The 18,229-nt window shown below is 45.1% G+C and overlaps 1 long non-coding RNA gene across 1 annotated transcript; it reads left to right on the top strand.

Moving 5' to 3' along the window:
* Nucleotides 1-316: 316 nt before the first annotated feature.
* LOC112481726 lies at nt 317-8,273 on the top strand. Its single transcript, XR_003047013.1, has 2 exons — nt 317-3,538; nt 6,766-8,273. It is a non-coding gene; the product is annotated as an uncharacterized LOC112481726 (long non-coding RNA).
* Nucleotides 8,274-18,229: the final 9,956 nt, after the last annotated feature.

The following is an 18,229-nucleotide window of genomic DNA, read 5'->3' as shown; positions in this document are numbered from 1 at the left end:
CAGACCGGATACGGGGGCGTTGGGGGTGGCATGGCTGTAGACAACGCTGGTTTTTAAAAAATGATGGGAGAGATAAAAGAGGGGACAGGGCCGAAGGATCAGTCTCAGAACCTTCGGTGCTGTCAGCTAGGCTTGGAGAGTAAACACGTGTGAGAAAGAAACTGGAAGAGTCGAGGATGGTTTTTCAGGCATATGAGTTGAACAAGAAAAAAAAAACGGAAATAGCTTTTTCAACAGGGAAAACAGGAGGAAGATGATATGTTTGATTTTGAAAAGATACAGCCACAATAACGCAATTGTTTTTTTTCCCACAGAAGCGAAGTTCCCAGAGAGGGTAACCCTGAGTGCCTACGTCAGGAGCTCTGGCGCCTCCAGCTGGAATCCCAGGGGTCCCATCTTCGCGTCGACCAGAGGGAACCCCGACACTGGGAGGAATTTCAAAAACGCTGGCTGGCTGCTGGTAGGAATAGGAGAGTCAAAAACAAAAACAAAACGGAGAACACGTCCTGAGGGAAAACGTGATGTTAGCGTGTCCGTAAGGAACTGCCCGCACGAGGGGGCCGAGGCTGAGAGCAGGAAGAGGGCTGTCTCCACCGCGGTGACGTGAGCGTCAGCAGGTGCAGGAGTGACCGGAGCCGGCGCCGGGAGTGAGAGCCACCAGTCAGCCACAGCGTGTGATGGGCAGAGACGCACGCTTGGCCACGGGAAGAGCTTCCGCGCCCGTGGTGGACAGGCAGCCACGCGAGGACCCTGTTGGAGCGCCACCTGCAGGAAGTGTGGGATTCCAGGAGTTAGTTCCTCCAGCGAGGGCTCAGAATCAAGACCACTTTTTCTACCCAGTGCTGTCGTTGCCACCCCCTCGATCTCTGCAACCACACAAGATCTGCCATAGCATCACCCAAAGATGTCCTCCCAGTTCCACACTTTCACTGGAAAACCAGTAGTTCTGATCTACCCACATTGGGCCCATTCAACCCATGAATTGGAAAGCAAGGTGGATGGATGGATGGATGGATGGATGGATGGATGGATGGATGGATGGATGGACCGACGGACGGACGGGCAGGTGGGTATGTGGGTGTGTGGGTAGAAGGACGGACAAACAGACAGATGGACGGATGGGAAACATGACCTTAAAAAAAAGAGGAATCAAGTGAGATTAACTGGACAAAAGGTGCAGCCAGGCAGGAGAACTGTGGCAGCTCACACTGCTTTTTATAAAAAGGCCGCAACTGAGATCAAGCTGTGATCCTTCTTGTTAGTTTTCTAATATAAAAAAAAAAAATGTACAAGATTTCAATTTAAAGCCTCATTTAAAACCAACAATATAGATAAGTGTCAGAGAATTCAGGAGTTATGGTTTCCACAGCAACGTTCACGTGGCCATCCAACTACTATTAAATAAATGAAATTAGGCATTTATATTGCCCTTGACATTCAGCCATATGCTAAGCAATCACTCTATTGGTTTATAATTCCTTGCAGCCACCTATGAGGGAAGCAGCCCTCTTGCTCCCACATTAAGGGTGAGGAAATCAAGCCCCAGGATGTGCCCAGAGAACCCCCTCCCCCTTGCTAGGCGTACCTAGCTGGCTAATCTGACTCTCCAAGGAACAGCAGGCAGCAGGGCAAAAAATGTCACTCACAGGTTGCACAGAGTGCACCAAGAAAATGAATCATTGCTAAATGCCTACTATGCACTGGGTCCTGCTCGTGAGTTTTTTTGAAACCCCTGCCAATGAGGACTGATTCACGGGCACCTGAAGAAGCAATCGTCAAAACCAGAGGCCTCTGTTTTGATTGAAAGAGAACGGGCAAAGATGGGACACAGAGAAATACTACATGGCCTCAGTTCAACTAGCCTCTCTATGACTAACTCCACGACCTGCCCAGAACCACAAACACGTAGAAAGAGAAAGAAAAAAATTCTTCCAGTGAGAAGGACACTTAGAAGAACGAGGAGCAGGAACCACTCAGGTCTCAGGGAAGAGAAGCCAGGTCCAGCACACACAGTTATAGTTTCATGTGTTTGAGAGATGAACGGACCCACCAGGGATGATAGGTATTTGTTTCAGTAAAAGCTTCTACTGCAGCAAATCTTAGCAAATCTCATCTCTCAGATGAACACAAGCTCGCAAATCGACAGCACGAGCCGAGGCCCCAAGTTGTGGGCCTCGGGTCCCAAGGTGGAGAAGCCTGAGACTCGTGTTGGCTCTGGCCTTAACTGTCATCTTGAAAAATGATCTTTAAGGGGGAAACAGCAACAAGTGAAACGCAGGGACAAGCTAAATTGAGAGGCGTCGCCAACACTCCTGAAGAAAGGAAAATAATGTGTGAAAATGCAGAGTCTCAGAAGTGCGAGAAAATAAAAAACACAAAGGCAAGCCAAAAACATCAAACTTCCTGCATCGAGGAGATGGAGTTGGAACTCCAGACTCTGCATGGTAGACATTGAGAAAGCAGTTTTCCCTAAAAGACAAGTGAAAGATAATAAGCTCCAAATTAATATAAGCTTTTTGCTAGAGCAGAGCAGGCCCACTTCCTGCAGGAATTTTTTCCCAGGTACCCCAGTTTACCCATAGCGTTCTCTACCATCTCTGACACTGCATTCCTACTTTCTCGATACCCCCAATTACGGAGCGTTACGCAGATAGCTGTGTCACGGTATGGCTGCGCCTGAGCTGTCCGTGTTTCTGTTGTCATTGGCCCTCTTTTCTCTGTGACTTGATCACCCCTCCAGAGTTCTACAGCCACCGCGTGAGGCCAAGGTGCAAAATGATTTCATCCATTCGATGGTTCAAAATTATGTGTGCAGTGCCCGTTAGACTGTGAGCCCCTTGAAGCCGGCAGCCACGTCCTTAATCTTTATGTCCCTAACACTCAGCACTGAGTATGGCTCTTATGACGTGTTTTTGTGGAAATGAATGTGTATCATTATTCAGATGCTTTGCTTTTCGTGTAAAATAGCTCCCTTGAAACTTAATCTCAAACACTGCATTCTGTTCGGAACGTCTTCTAGCCCAAAAGACAAGTGTAGTGAATGACACAGGTAATTAAGGAACCCAGGAGAGACTGTCCAACAGTGAAGATCGAAGGACTAGGGTATGGACAAAGCCTAAAAGTAACGATGCTAAAAGAAGATTGTTTTCAGTAAGTCCATGTCTAGGGGTGAGAGCAAAGAAGAAACACATCTGTTCTAGGAGATTAAAATTAGGAGTGATGAATTTAGAGTTAAAAAAGTGTAGGCAAGCTTTCAAGGTAAAACTCATGCCTGCAAAATCTAGCAGAATGATAACCGTCTTCCTTACCTACCGGATGCTATCTGCCATTTCAGTTACCCTCAGTCAACCATGGTCCGAAACTATTAAATGGAAAATTTCGGAAATAAACAATCCGTGTTTAAATTGAGCACTGTTCTGCGTAGTGTGATCTCATCCTGCTCTGTCCCGCGTGAGACATGAGCCAACTCTGTGTCCAGCATCTGCATTTTGCTTCGTCCATCAGATAGGTACCGTATCATCTCGGATCATCGAGAAGAGTGAGTACAGTATAATAGGATATTTTGAGAGAGAGAGTACGTTCACATAACTTTTATTATAGCATATTGTTATAATTGTTCTATTTTATTATTAGTTATTGTTATTAATCTCTTACTATGTCTAACTTATGAATTAAACTTTATCATAGGTATGTATGTCTAGGAAAAAAGATAGTATATATAGGGTACTGTACGACTTGCAGTTTCAGGTATCCACTGGGGGTCTTGGAACATATCCCCCTCGGATCGGGGGGTATGACCGTATTTCACTTATGCTGATGAGAAGCCCGCAAACAAAAGAATGCTACACGATATTCCCAACATGACAAATGAAGTTAAAATGGCAAGGAGAGGATTAAAATTCCAAATCGCAAACCACGATTCTCTACTTACCTCTTTGCTTTGACGAGCAGGTGACACTGCTGTTCCAGGATTCTCTGACCCAGAGACAGTGGTTCCTGAGATCTGCTCCGGTGAGAAACCAAGCACCACTCAGAGAGTTGGAGAACTCAGGTTTATTACACCTGCAGTCCCAGAAGAGCTAGTGCTCTGCAGCTCCGGGCCCCGAGCTCAGGGGTAACCTTACTTTTACAAGGCCTATCCGCGCAGTTACAGTTGGCATGAGCTGATTGGCTAATTTGTCCTCAGGCAGTTACAGAGCACGGGAGTTGCTATGGGCTACGAGCAATTACAGAGAACAAGCAAAGGGGATACGTCTGTTATCTAGACAGAACAAGCAAATGCAATACATCTGTTAACAGCAAAGGGGAGGGTGAGCCTTCAGTTGATCTCAAGGTCACCCTGCCCTTCATCCTATGCAGCAAGCATGTCTACAGAAGCAGAACAAAGAGGTGATTACAAGGTTAGCCATTTGCGTAGAAAATTCCTCTTCAGTGTTTATGCTTCTTGGGGGCAGCATATGTAATAGTTAAGACCTCGGCTCCAAAGTCAGATAACCTGGGTTGAAATTTAGCCCCTCAGCTTTCTAGCTGTGCAACTCTGGGCAAGTTACTTACCCTCCATTTCCTCTTTCTTCATCTATGAAATGAGGATGAATAATAACTCTTCTCCCATGGACTAAATTAGGTAACTTACATGAGAAGCTCAGCACAGTGCTTGACAGGGTTCTATCAATTGGAGCTTATAATTATTACCTTGATCATTTGAGGCAGAACATTCCTGCGATGTGGGACGACAGTGTCTGACAGACTCCAGTCCTTGAAATCACTCAGTCTGCACCACTGATCTCTTTCTCGGAGAAATTCTTCCACTGGAAGGGTATAACTGGCAGAAGGGTATAAATTCAAGAAGAGAAAAGAGGGTGGACATTTTCTGCTTCTGATGGAATTTCGGCCCCATTGTGTGTGTGTGTGTGTGTGTGTAGAGAGAGAGAGAGGTCATTCAGAAGCTTAAATTTCCAACAAATTATTAGCATATGTAGCTCCCTCTTATAAATTACTCTGCTAACAGAACATCTTTTAAAATTACTAACAGATTACAGCTTTTATTTTTAAAAGAAAATACTTTTGTTCTACTGTAAACCTTAATAACTCAAAACTACTATTGTGACTTTTTTTTTTCATTTTTGTCCGCGACATGGCTAAACTGTGAATATAATTAATTCTTAAAATTCTTGACGCAATGGGAGTTGTGGTGTTGCTCCTTGTGGTCATGACGCATAGGTAGGCTTTCTTCCACTACAAATGCTCTGTCGCCCTATCCCTGCCTCACATAAACCTGTCCCTTTTCCTAGTTTTTTTTTTACTTTATTTCATTATTTTATCATTCTCTGAAGTGCCAGCCTCAAAGCTCCCAATATCTTTTTGATTTCTCATTTTCTCTTCCTCCGAAAATGTAGTCGGAGATCTGATGATTCTAACTAATATGCCTGTTAGGCTGCCCAAACTTTATTACCTTGTCTAAATCACTATCTCTCAAAGGCATATAATATGCTGACTCCTTTCACAGGGAAAAAAGTTAATCTTGAATTCTTAAATTGTATGTCGACTAAGAAATACTGACTTGAGAAGTTTAAGCTCAGTCTTGTGAAAATCCCTCCATCGAGTACTCTCTTCACAAGAGTTTTGCCTTCGTAGCTGATAAAGTATATTCTTAGATGATCTTTTAAATAAAAATACAAAATTCAAGCATTTGTTTGGACCATGTGGGCCCTGAGACAACATCCCTTGAGTCCAGTTTGAGAAAATAGTTCTAGACCATCGTCGTGGCATCCTAACTAACCCATCCCTAAGAACCAGCGTTTGCTTAATCCACTCAGGATTTTGTTTCCACATGATCATTTTCAACCACATCTTACCATGTCATTCTCTTACTCGAAGGAGTTGATTTCTTATTGCCCCAAAAAGGAGTCATGAGCTCCTTGACATGGCTGTCAGGATCTGCCATGATCTGACTCAAGGTGTCATTTCTCTGCCTATGCACCAGCCATGACATACTCTCCTCGTTTCTTTTTTTTTTTTTAATCTTAAGAAAACAAATAATCATATGACAAACAAAAGGAGAGTCGTGATTGCTGTATGAACATAACATGTTATTGTTATTGTTTAGTTCATAGGCCATTCTTGAGGGCTGTTGACAGTAAACCCCGATTTGGAAATCACATTTGTAGAGGGTCTGATAAATATAACACTGGACTTCGATTTCTTCATCTTCTATTAGATCAGTTTATTCTAAAGAAGTCTTTCAGATCTTAAGTCTAATCATTCTATGACAGTAATTACAGATAAAAAAATATATGGTGTAAATAGAGGACCCGCTGATAATATAATTAAAGTATTTTAGCCAGCAGTACATAATGAGCCCCACACAAATTTAGACTTAAGTGATGTATCTCTAGAACAATAAATAGGAACAGCTTCATTAGGTCACATTAGTTTGAGAAAATTTCAACAACCCAATTCATAGGCTGGGGGTTCTTGAAGTGAGGACCCCCAACTAGCACCATCTTCAAGGGACTTGTTAAAAAAGCAATTCCCATCTAAAGGTCCCTGGTTCAATCCTGAGTTTTGGCACCAAAAATAGTAATAATAATAACAATCATAATCATAATCATAATAATAAGCTGGGGCAGAACCTAGAGTTCTGTGCTGTAATAAGCCTCCCAAGTGTTACTATTCTTAGATTCTACAATTCGAGAACTGCTGCCATGAGCAGTAAACATGGAGTGGCCCCATTTCTTACTCTTGGATGCTTCCCTTTCATTACAGGAGCTGGAAACTGGGAACCGTACTTCCTAGAATACCAATCAGAAGAATTCCAGGTTAACTGTGCCAACGAGAGATACTCAAGCAACATCGAGAAGATAGAGGAGACACAAGTCATCCTACTGTCCCCTTCAGGAGCTGGCAGACATGGTGAACGTGAGTTTTGTTAGGGCCTCGGTGCTGCAGGCGAATGAGGCACTGGCAGTGGGTCTTGCAGGTTCTGAAACTTCCCGGTTTTCTGTAAGCTACTGATGGGCTCGAGAGCCCGGGATGGCTTTCTCTCACCTTTGACCTTTACCCTTCCACTGTGATTTTACACAACCGCCCTTGTGATTTTACGAGCCCTTAATTCCTCGTGTTAAATCTCTTCTTGCTTTAAATAGCTAGAGTGGCTTCCGTTTTCCTAACTGATTCATTGCCTAAGAAGTGAGATGTCTCAACACCCTAATTCACTCACTAATTATTTATTGAGGGCCGGAGACAAGCAAGGCACGGGATGGCACTGTTCTGAGTGTTAGAAATACAGCAGAAAAAGAAAAAGATCCGCCCTCCTGAAACTCACTTTTGGTGGAGTTAAACGACAATTCTGGAGGCTGGGAGCCAGAGCTCAGGGTGCCAGCAAGATCAGGTCCTGGCGAGATCTCTCTTCCACACTGCAGACGGCTGACTCTCCTGTGTCCTCGCACGGTGGGAGGGTCGAGGGAGCTCTCTGGCCTCTTCTTACGAGGGCGCTAATCCTGTCCATGAGGGCCCCACCCTCGTGACCTAATCACCCCCAGAGGCCCCACTTCATCACATAATACCATCATATTGTTAGCCTTCAACATGTGAATGAAGGGGACACAAACATTCAGTCCGTAATAGTCCCCTTTCTGATTTCTTTCTGTCGCTTTCTGGTTTGGGTGCCACTTGTCCCAACCTCCCTCCGCCATGCCAGTGGGACCTCCGGACCACCCTCCCGGAAGCCCCCGAGATGAACGCTGGATTTAGACTGCACATTTCACCATGTGAGAGCTGAAACCTCTCATTTGGAGCAGAAGCCAAGGCAATTAAGCAAATAGCTACATATCATGTCATTACAGAATCTTACCCATTTCCACCCTATTGCCTCCTCTCCTGTCTTTCTTTTAGGTCATCATCCCTCCTGATACCCAGTAATTTCCATCATTTTCTATGTGCATTTCTGTTGGTCTTCTGAGAATTCTCATTTTCCAAAGTAGAAAGGCCACACGGCCTGTCACCAGCCCGGGAAGTACAGGGAGTGATATGCTGGGGAGATCAGAGCGTGCCAGGGATGGAGGCGGGAAGGTGTTACCCCTTTTTGTACTGACCCTCGGCAGGAGAGAATAAGCAGAGGAGACAGACCCTGGGAGACAGAAGACATTTCTAATCACCTCCTTCCCAGGCTGCCGCTCCTCCGTGGACTGTGTTATTCCTGCCCTCCCCAGACTACGAGTTTTCTCACTGATCCAGAAAAGAGCTGAGTGAATAAAGAGCACAATATCCTAGCAGTACAGGTCGGATGTCACTAACGGAGAGATCTGGCGAGAGGCAGATTACACCCCCACCGGCCCCACAGCTGGGCTCTGCAATTACCCCACAAAACACCAGTCAGAAATCACCTTGGGAGTGTGTGTGTGTGTGTGTGTGTGTGTGTGCACACGCACACGCGTGCACACGTGCACATGCACACAAAAGTCCTCTTTTTGTGTCGTTTAAATTTTCTTTGTCAAAGAAATATCTGTACAATAGCTTGAAAATCAAATGACATCAAAAGGCTTGTTTTAAAAACCCTCTGTTCCACTCCCATGCCTCGCCGCGCCCCTCTTCTCTGGGGCAAGCATTTCGAATTTTTTGAGGGATTTACCTCCATTTTTCGAAATGCGCTTGCACTATTTCCACCGTTCTTGATTTGTCCATTTCAGACATGGGCTCCTTGCTCTGCGTTGTGATGTACGAAGTTTTAGCTCTTGTCCCCCACACTCTCTGCTTGACAGAAACAAGAGTGGACTAATATTCATGGGGCCCTCACTAGGTGCCAGGCACTGTTACATTTTGGCATGGCTGGTCACCTTTTCCTCTGACACACAGTGTTCCTCACTTGGTTCCCAAGATCCCCACCTCTCGGCTCCTCCCACCTCACTGGTCACTCCCTCTCAGTCACCTTTACTGGTTCCTTCTCTTTTGACCCTGGGTAGAAGTCTTTCCACACAAGCCTCTTCTAGCTCACATGGCTTTGATGGCTACAGATCACATACCTGAGTCTACCCAAGGTCAAGAGGTCGGCAAAGGGTCAGGTGTTCTTGTTCAGGAGACAGCAGCCCAGGGCCTGCAAGGACACTTGGAACTGGGAGGAGATTTTAATCAACCACATCAGGAAGGACTGGCAGAAACGTCGGTGGCCCAAAACAGCAGGCAGATTTCAGAGAAGGTCACGGTTTCACAGTGGTCTGCGGAGCTACGCTAGGGACCTGTTTCCACACTGAGGACCTATGGCACCCGGGGCTCGATCCTGGGTCCTCTCCGTTTCTCCATCTACTCTCCCCACCATTGATGGTCTCACCAGGCTCATGGCTCCGAAATCGTCCATTCCCTAATGACTCCCAGATCTATGTCCCCAGGCCTGACCTTTACGTCCAACTCTCTTCTTGACTTAGGTGTCTAATAGACACCTCAAACTGAACACATCCTACACCAAACTCTGACTGACTGTACCAGAAGCCGCTCCCCTGCAGTCTGTCATCTCTGCTGATGACGTCATCTCTGCTATCGTTACCGTCCCACAGGAACAAAACCTGCGCACAGAGAAGACAGAGCCATTGAGAAAGTCCCCACAGCAGGTGCGGTGAAGACACTTTTTAAAACAGGCCAACGTCACCAATGTTCATAGCAGCATTATTCTTAGTAGCTCAGAAGTGAAAACTATACAAATGTCCACCGATCGGTAGAAAAGGCGGTATATCCATACAACAGAATATTACTCAGCCATGAACGGGAAGAAGCTGACACATGCTAAAACATGGATGAACCTTGTAAACATTATACTAAGTGAAAGAAGCCAGACATGAAAGGCCATATATTATATGATTCCGTTTAAATGAAATGTCCGGAATAGGCAAACGAGGCAGAAAACAGATGACTGGTGGCCAGAGGCTGGGAGGAGGGGCGAATAGAGAGGACCACTGTGGGATACAGGGCTCCTTTCTGGGATGATGACAATGGTCTATAATTAGACAGTAGCAATGGTCAAACAACCCTGTGAATATACTAAAAGCCATTGACTTGTACATTTTACAAGTGTGAATTTTATGGTATGAGAACTACATCCATAAAGTTGTTTTATTAAATGGGCTAATATTAAATTTAAATTGTATGCTGCGATTTGCTACTAAATAACTCACATTATTGTGACCTTCAGTTAAAAACTGTCACATACACAGCCCCATGTTAAGAGCCCTTTGAAGCAAATTAAGGAAAAAGGGTGATGATCTGTGTTTGGGTGAATATGGAGAAAAGCAAATAGCCACACCAGGTAAGATGCAGAGGGGAGATCGAGAATTAAGGAAGCAAAGATTAAACCAAGAAATAACTAGAAGTCTCAGACCCGTGAGGCTCCTGGGGATATTTACGGTAGGGGGTTCCAGAAGGCAGGACTTGCTAGTTTTCCCCCTGTTAAGGGCTTGGGGACTGTAGAGATATTTTCTAATGTCTTCCCTCTCTCCAGTCCCAAGTTTTGTTCAGCTGTCCACCTCCCCACCATGCCCCAGCTTCCATATATCATGGAAAGTGGGTTCTGCTGTTAGTTGGGGCAGGGTGAGGGGGGTGGGAATGGCCTCAGGCTTAAGCTAATCAGTGATGGTTCCAAGATGGATAAGTTTGTCAAGTCAGAAAGACATCCAAGACCATTGCCCCATGACTAAGGACAGGAACACTGTTTCCTGGCAATCTATCTCTGCAAAGAAAGTCTGGAAGCTGCCTTCAGCCATCTTGAGAAAATAAGGGAAGAGGCTGTCTGAAAATGGAGCCAACCTAAAGAAAGAGAACCAAGACTTAGATACTAACTATGACATATGAGCCCTGGATATAGCTGCATCTACAGCTATGACCACTTAGCCAATTAACTTCTTTTATGGGTTTTCTGTCACTTGGAACAACAAAGATCACATTTAGAGTCAGATGATTATGCTTGAGAGTCTACACACTGTGCAAAATACACCTCATTATTTCCCTATTTGTTACTCATTTCTTTATTAAAGTTTTATAAATAGGACATAAAACTTCCTGAAAATCCTACTTACAAATTATTCGTATTGGTTTCATGATAATCGATAAATATCAATAAAAGTTTCAAAAGTAAAGAAAAATATAGTTGACAAAATTCATTTGAATCTGTATTTGCCCTAAATATTTTGAAAATAGATCTCTATGGTTGACAAACCCAGATTAGAGCCAGATTAGCACCATAACTATCAACACATGGTTTCTGCAGGGGACCAGGTGCCATGTTGTTTCAGAGTTCAGTGGAATGTAAGGCGAGATGGGCCGAGCCTAGCAACTGCACTTAACTTGTAACCTACTCAAACTGCATTACTCCGCGCTCCTCAGTATCAGCCGCCAGGTGCCTTCCCATCTCAGAAACTAGCCCGGAAGCTTTTCACATGACAGGTGTCTTTGTGTCTCAAATGGAAATTACAGCAATCACTGGGAATGTTACAATCACTGCGTGAGTATACACGAGGCAGACCCAAAATAAAATGCTTGAAAAAGTGTTGAAAGTAATAGGATGAGCAAAAATCTACCAGGCAAATGAAAATAAAGGAAGAGCGAGGATCTAGTTATATATGAACCAGAATGTCCACTACAACATAATTCAGAATTGCCAAAAGATTGAAAACAACCTCAATATTCCTCAAAAGAGGACTGGTTAAATAAAATATGGTACATTAATGCAATAGAATACTATGCAGATGTTAAAATAAATGAGGTGAATATTTATGATTTTTGTGACATGAATGTATAGGATCTGTTGCTCAGTGAAAAAAGTGAGGTGCATGAAGGATGCTGGCCGCCCACACAATTACGCAGAACTCCACGGGACGGCGAACTCCAGGCAGAGGGAACTGAGTGGCTGAGGAACAAGTTTATAAGGAAAAAATCATCTGTATTCTAGGAGCCTTTACGCATTTCGAATTTTGTACCAAGTTCATTTTTACTCATTCAAAAAATAAAATAGATAATTGATTATTTTTACATTCATCAGGTTATGATCATCCATATTTATTTAACTAAGTAGCCATCAGACTCTCCCTGGGTCCCCAGCATACACCCGAGGATCAGTTCCTTACTCATAATGGTCACTTTTATTATGAAAATAAATCAAATCTTCAATGTTTTGAACATCGCTTTCTGATGAAAGAAATTTGGGTTAATGAGCCCTTAATGTCACATTTAAATTTGTGGTTGGTTATAATTATTAAAGTCATCAGAAGTGAGAAATTATTTTACCTGAAAACCATGACTATGCCTTGGTCAAGAATCCACATTATTTACTTATTCATTCGTCATTCGTTCATTCATTCATTCAGTTTTCCTATTTGTTAATTAGAATTACTTATTGGAATAAACTGTAAACCTATCCATACTTTCCACTTTTATTATCAATAGGTCACTGGAATATTAATGGTTCCAGCACAGTGGAATTCTCTCGCCCCACGTAATAGCCAGAGGCAGGCAGTGTGCTCCGCCCACATCTGAGAGCCATCAGTAACCAGAGACACAGAGTTCTCTACCACCCAGTTCCCCACTGAGTGAGTCGACCATGCCCCTCTCCCTCGCTGAGGAGCTCGTGAGCTCTCCCCATGTGGGCAAAATTTTCTCCTTAAATAATGTCTGCTAGAAAACAAAGCACTCCACCAACTATTATTATTATTATCTTATAGCATGTAGCGTCTTAAAGCCAAGAGTTTATCCTAAAAAGCCCTAGCAGGTGATAAGTAGCATTCTCCCACTTGTCCAGACGAGGCTACAGGGTGAACCTCAAGGACATTCGAGGGCATTCAGGTAACCTCACAAGCTCACCCGGCTTCCCTACCAGCACAGCACAGCCCAGCCCACCTGCCCACACACTGCTCTTGGCCCCTTTTCTTCCTTCCAGATTTACCAGCGGCTTCCTGAAAGAGACTGGTCTGCAGTTTCAACCTCAAAAAATGCATAATAGGTGCCATAGTTCATTCTAAATCCCTTCTTGCTATTTCTCACAGATCTTGGATGTTTTTGACTCTAAGATTTCGGTTGCCACTATAATATACCTACGGAGCAAGCAGGCCCATCCCATAGTTTCAAAAGTACTCAAATTTTGATAATCCTCACGTACCACAACTGTGGCTTTTTGCTTGAGTGACCATCCCCCTGCCTGGCAGCCACCGTTTCCCATGTGAGGCATTTTTAAAACTAAGTGGATGAGCTCTAGTTTCGCAGTTATCATTTTCCAACAGAAGGAAGCCCGATTCGGGAACAAAAGCTGAATGCAAATTGCTTAACACTGGATATCTTTGGGAGCGTCTCGATATTGGCAAAAAGAATGGAGAAAAACAGCGATCTCCTTTACAGGGCTTAGAGGCTTTTACACTGATATTTCTGAGTGTCAGATAAAATCATCGCTGGCTTTATAAGCATTAGGCACAAGAAGTGAGATAAAAAACAAAACACCTCGTACCACACAGCACGCAATCAAGAATCAAAGAGCCAGGATGCTAGAATACGTTCATCCATGTGTTTAGTTGATAAAATATTTCTCCCAAACCAGCCTTTATGTTGCTTTGACAACATCAATCTTTGTGTCTATAGTTCAAGACAAAGAAAGGTTTTAGCCAGATACTCGAGGTGGCTGAAAGCTCTAGAAAAACATAAATATGTTTACGGTGCAAAACAGAAACAAGAAATCCAGGCACTTTCCCCATGCCCCACCCCCAGAGGATTCCTCATTTTGACACCTGCACCTGTTGGAAGAGGCCTAAGCCAGCTGGCTCGGCAGGTTTTATGCCCTTGAAGATGCTGTCTCCACCTCACACAACTTCCTTCCCCCCTTGTCTGAAACATCCTATTTGTCCTTTAAGACACGCCTCCTAATTTCTAGACCCCCCAAGCCAGGGCTGTGCTCTGTCTCCTGCTCCACGTGTACCTCTCCCTCACGAGACAGCAAGGCCTGCGAGGGCGTAATCTTTGAGCCCTGCTGCATAGTTTGCTGTGCTGCAGTCAAGGGAGGAACTTAGTGATGAACAGACAAACAAGTGAGTGAGTGATGCAAAGGATGAATGAGACACGCATGTCAGAGTTGGCAAATGGCTGGCTGGGGGACAGATGAACCAGTTGTCACTGGGTCCTACCCGTGCCTTCTTTTCTGGGGCAACCATTTCGAACTTTTTGAGGTATTTACCTCCATTGTTCGAAATGTGCTTCCACTACTATTTCGTGGAAGTGGTGAGCACTGCCTCCTCAGGTGTGACAGCCACACTTGAAGATTCACAAACTAACTCTCTTCCTCATCGCTCAAGAGTAGGCAATAATTTTTTTAAAACTAATTATTTAAATCAGTTGATTGATAGCATCTCTCTTTAATACATTTTTAAGAAAGAAAAAACTGGACCGTATTATACCAAAGACTCAGGCACCTCCTTTTGAATACGTGCTCGGCCTGACGTGAGGAATGGCGGAAACGGGCCTCGGGCCAACCGCCGGGCTCTGCTGTTGGACGTGGCGGGACCTAGAGACGACCCGGGAAGCCAATTTCTAAAAAAGAACCCCGGCACGCACATCGACGAGGAACTTGGTAGGAGAGACCAAGCGTTATAAAACTATTTAATGGTCTTTGAATAAATTTCTCCCTTTTCATTTTCACTTCAATGAGAAATTAAATGTAACAGAGCAAAATCAACTCTCTTGTATTTCCAGACGAGACTGGACCCTGGAATCAGGCAGACCCGGGCTGGGAACCCCACTCATCTCCTCCTAGGACCATGCCCACCATCTCTTTGTGCGCCAGCTTCTTCCACTGTAAAATGGAGATAATAACAGTAACCAACTTACGGTATTTGTAAGGATTAAATGAGGTAATATGAGTAAAGTGCCTAGTGTGGTGTTTGGCACATGGTAAATGTTTAATGACTGTTAGGTGTTAATATCATCATTACTATTATTATTCTCATACAGTTCTAGAGTTCACTTCTGTTTTCATATTTGAACATATTAACATTTATATTGTATGTTCATAATTGGCTTGTTAATTTTAGACTGAAAATCACTACATTTTCTGTCGCCAGCTCTATATGGAGGACTGAAAATCCTCTATCGCATTTTCCCCTGGGGAGCTGCATTATTGTTTCAAGCGATAATCACTTGAACTTTTTGTACTTCCCACAGTGCCTGGTACAGTGCAGAGAAAACAGTGGGCCTTATAAAGTGGTACTAAATCAAATAAAGAAAATGAAAGGTAACAGCGTAATGCAAGGATATAGTCCATGCAGGGGACATAACCTGTGGCAAACAACCTCCACTTTAATAAAATCGCTGGAAGTAACTCTAGATACATCCTTAATAGCTTGGACTCTATGGAAGAGTACCTGGAAATCTCACAAAACTGGCATTTCAATGGTGTCTCATTTGGCTGACTCACATGTAAGATGCCAGTGAGCTTTGCGGGCAGGGGAACTCCACAGAAAACATAATCTTGGAAGCACAGCAGAATGAGCAAATATTATTTAAGGTTTGAGGTCAAATGCGTCCTCTTTTTCAAAATATAAGCTTTCATTATAAAAATCACACTCACAAAGAATTAAAGAGGGAATAGGGAGTTAAAGTTTAGTGGGTACGGAGCCTCAGTCTGGGATGATAACTTCCGGAGATGGTGGGGGTGATGGTTGTACAACGATCTGAAAGTACTTAATGCCAGTGAACTGTGTGCAGAAACTGGTTAAAATGATAAATGTTATGCCATATATATTTTACCAGAGTAAAAAAATGTATAAAGGAGTTTTAAAAATCACAGGCTTTCACACAGCTCTTTAAGCATGAGCGTGCATATGTAATAAAATTTTCAGCAACTTTCTGTCATTCAACTATAACAATCTCATTTAAACTCCAATAATCTTAGCAACGACCTTAAGTGAGAATTAAATAAGAATCATTCACATAAAACAATAGCAGTAACATCTTTCAGAACAGCTGATGCTGACCAGAGGGCTTTCAAGAAGTTGCCAGTCCTTGCTCTGTGTTCCATAGATGGGCTCAGGTACAAAAGGTGTCATTTCAAAGTCAGAAGGAAAAAGTTGTCTTTTATGAAAGTGAAGAGAAGACAAAGAAAGTAGACACTAGAAATTCTTTCGAGAGGTAAAAAAGGAGCTCAAAATGCATTGATATCCTGAAACTGAAAGATATTCAGGTAGCTTTCATTAGTCTACTAATTTTTGCAGCCCAAGAAAAATCCAAATGCACTGTAAAGAAACTGTTCTTAGCTCCATCTTTTCTGCAAATGGCTCGTGGGAGATTGAAGGGTGAGGGAGCCATTCTTTTCTTTGTTGAACTTTTTGTAATTTTTGTGATTTTTTGTAAGGAACGTTTTGCCCTGCAGTCAGCAGGCGGGCAGAAGCTTGGGCGCCCCTGTCCTCTGCCCGTCACCAACCCACCCACATGCACTTGGTGGTCTCAACCCAGTGCACATGAGAGCTGGACAAACACCCAGGACCCAGGGGACGGAAAAGGGGGAAGGCTGTCCCTCCGCTGCCTTTTTCATGTCTTTGTTGTTCTTTCTCATTATCTTCTATGGCCCAAAAGTAAATGATAAAGTTAATTTTTAGCAGCAAAGTATGCATATTTTGGTCCTTGCTTTCCTAGGATATATTTATTAGCAGGCTAAGCACCCCGATTGTGCGGCCAGATTTTAACAAGTTTGCACATGCAGTTAGTCTGGTTGTTTTTTAGAAAGGAAAAAAGTACCTTTTTCTTGACACTCTGTAAGCTGGTCTATTACAGCAAACCTGAGTGGAAGTTTTTCCCCGGAAAGAAACTTTTCCTTCCCATCTTAGGGCTGATAAATCTACATGAAAACCTAGCAAACCCCTTTGGCTGTGTCAATTCAATAGCCTCTTAAGGAACAAAGATGGCGGGGCTCCAGAGGGCGAGTCGTCCACTGACACTTCCTCTTATTGCCCTCTGTGGCATCTTTCCAGCCCCCAGCAGGCTTCTCCCGTTACCCACACTGGTAACCGGCTTGCTAAGACACCCCTTACTGGCTTACTGGCTGGCTGGCTCCCCTTCCCCACGCCCACAGTGCTGCTTCCCGGGAACACCGCTCAAATAAACCAACGTCACCAGACCCCTTCTCTCAGGACTCAGTTTGGGCAAAACCCACACTAAGGCAGATGCCATGACCATATCCATTTAGAAAGAACTTCTGGCCGCAGACAGTGAACCGCACTGGGCAGGCCGGGGCAGCCGTGGGGAGCGAGAGGCGCGGACGGTGGGGGTGGGGGACCCACAAGGGAGATGGGGGGGTGGGTTCTGCAGAAGGACAGAGACTCGCAGGACACTCAGCAGAAGGCTGGATCCGGGGGTTCAGATCTGAGACCCTCAGCCTGTGGGCGGTGGGCAGGATCGTGGGGCGAACGAGGCCCCCTGAAGAGCAGCGCAGGCTCGAATCCGGAATCCCGGCGACACTGAAGTTACGGAAGGGACACAAAGAGGCACCAGTCAGAGGCGAGAAGCAGTAATCAAAAGCGGGGAGCGAGCCTGGGAAGAGTGCGTCTGAATCCGACGAGCGTCAAACGCTGCAGTGAACTCGGGGTCACCGGGCGGCGAGGGCGGGGGGCAGCGCGGGGGCCCGAGGGACCGAGGGGGCGAGCCGTGCGCTCAGACAGTGTTGGCGCCTTTCGAAATGCCGGGTGGCGAAGGGACAGAGAGGAGACCACTGATAAAGGGGATACGTCTAAGGAACGGGACGGCGTCTGAATCCGACGAGCGTCAAACGCTGCAGTGAACTCGGGGTCACCGGGCGGCGAGGGCGGGGGGCAGCGCGGGGGCCCGAGGGACCGAGGGGGCGAGCCGTGCGCTCAGACAGTGTTGGCGCCTTTCGAAATGCCGGGTGGCGAAGGGACAGAGAGGAGACCACTGATAAAGGGGATACGTCTAAGGAACGGGACGGCGTTTCTTAAAAGATGGGGCAGACCGGAATGAGGTCACGGCCGGAGAGAAGTTCACACGTGGGAAAGGGCAAGACGGAAAGACAGAAGGACGCCCGGGTGGAGGACGGTGGCAGCGAGGCGGCCTGGAGCGCGAACGGCCGCGCGGGGGGCTCCGCCCGAAGCGGCAGGGCCTTCCGGGGGTGCGGTCGGGGCTCGGGGCGGTTAAAGCGCAGGTGGAGAGAGTCAGAGCACAGCGGGCTGCGCCCGGAGGGGGTCCGGCGGGGCGGGCCCCG

Source organism: Pteropus alecto, unplaced genomic scaffold (genome assembly GCF_000325575.1).
Source record: "Pteropus alecto unplaced genomic scaffold, ASM32557v1 scaffold115, whole genome shotgun sequence".
Classification (NCBI taxonomy): Eukaryota; Metazoa; Chordata; class Mammalia; order Chiroptera; family Pteropodidae; genus Pteropus; species Pteropus alecto.
The sequence above is the reverse complement of the archived record's forward strand: the minus strand, read 5'-3'. Positions and strand labels throughout refer to the sequence as shown.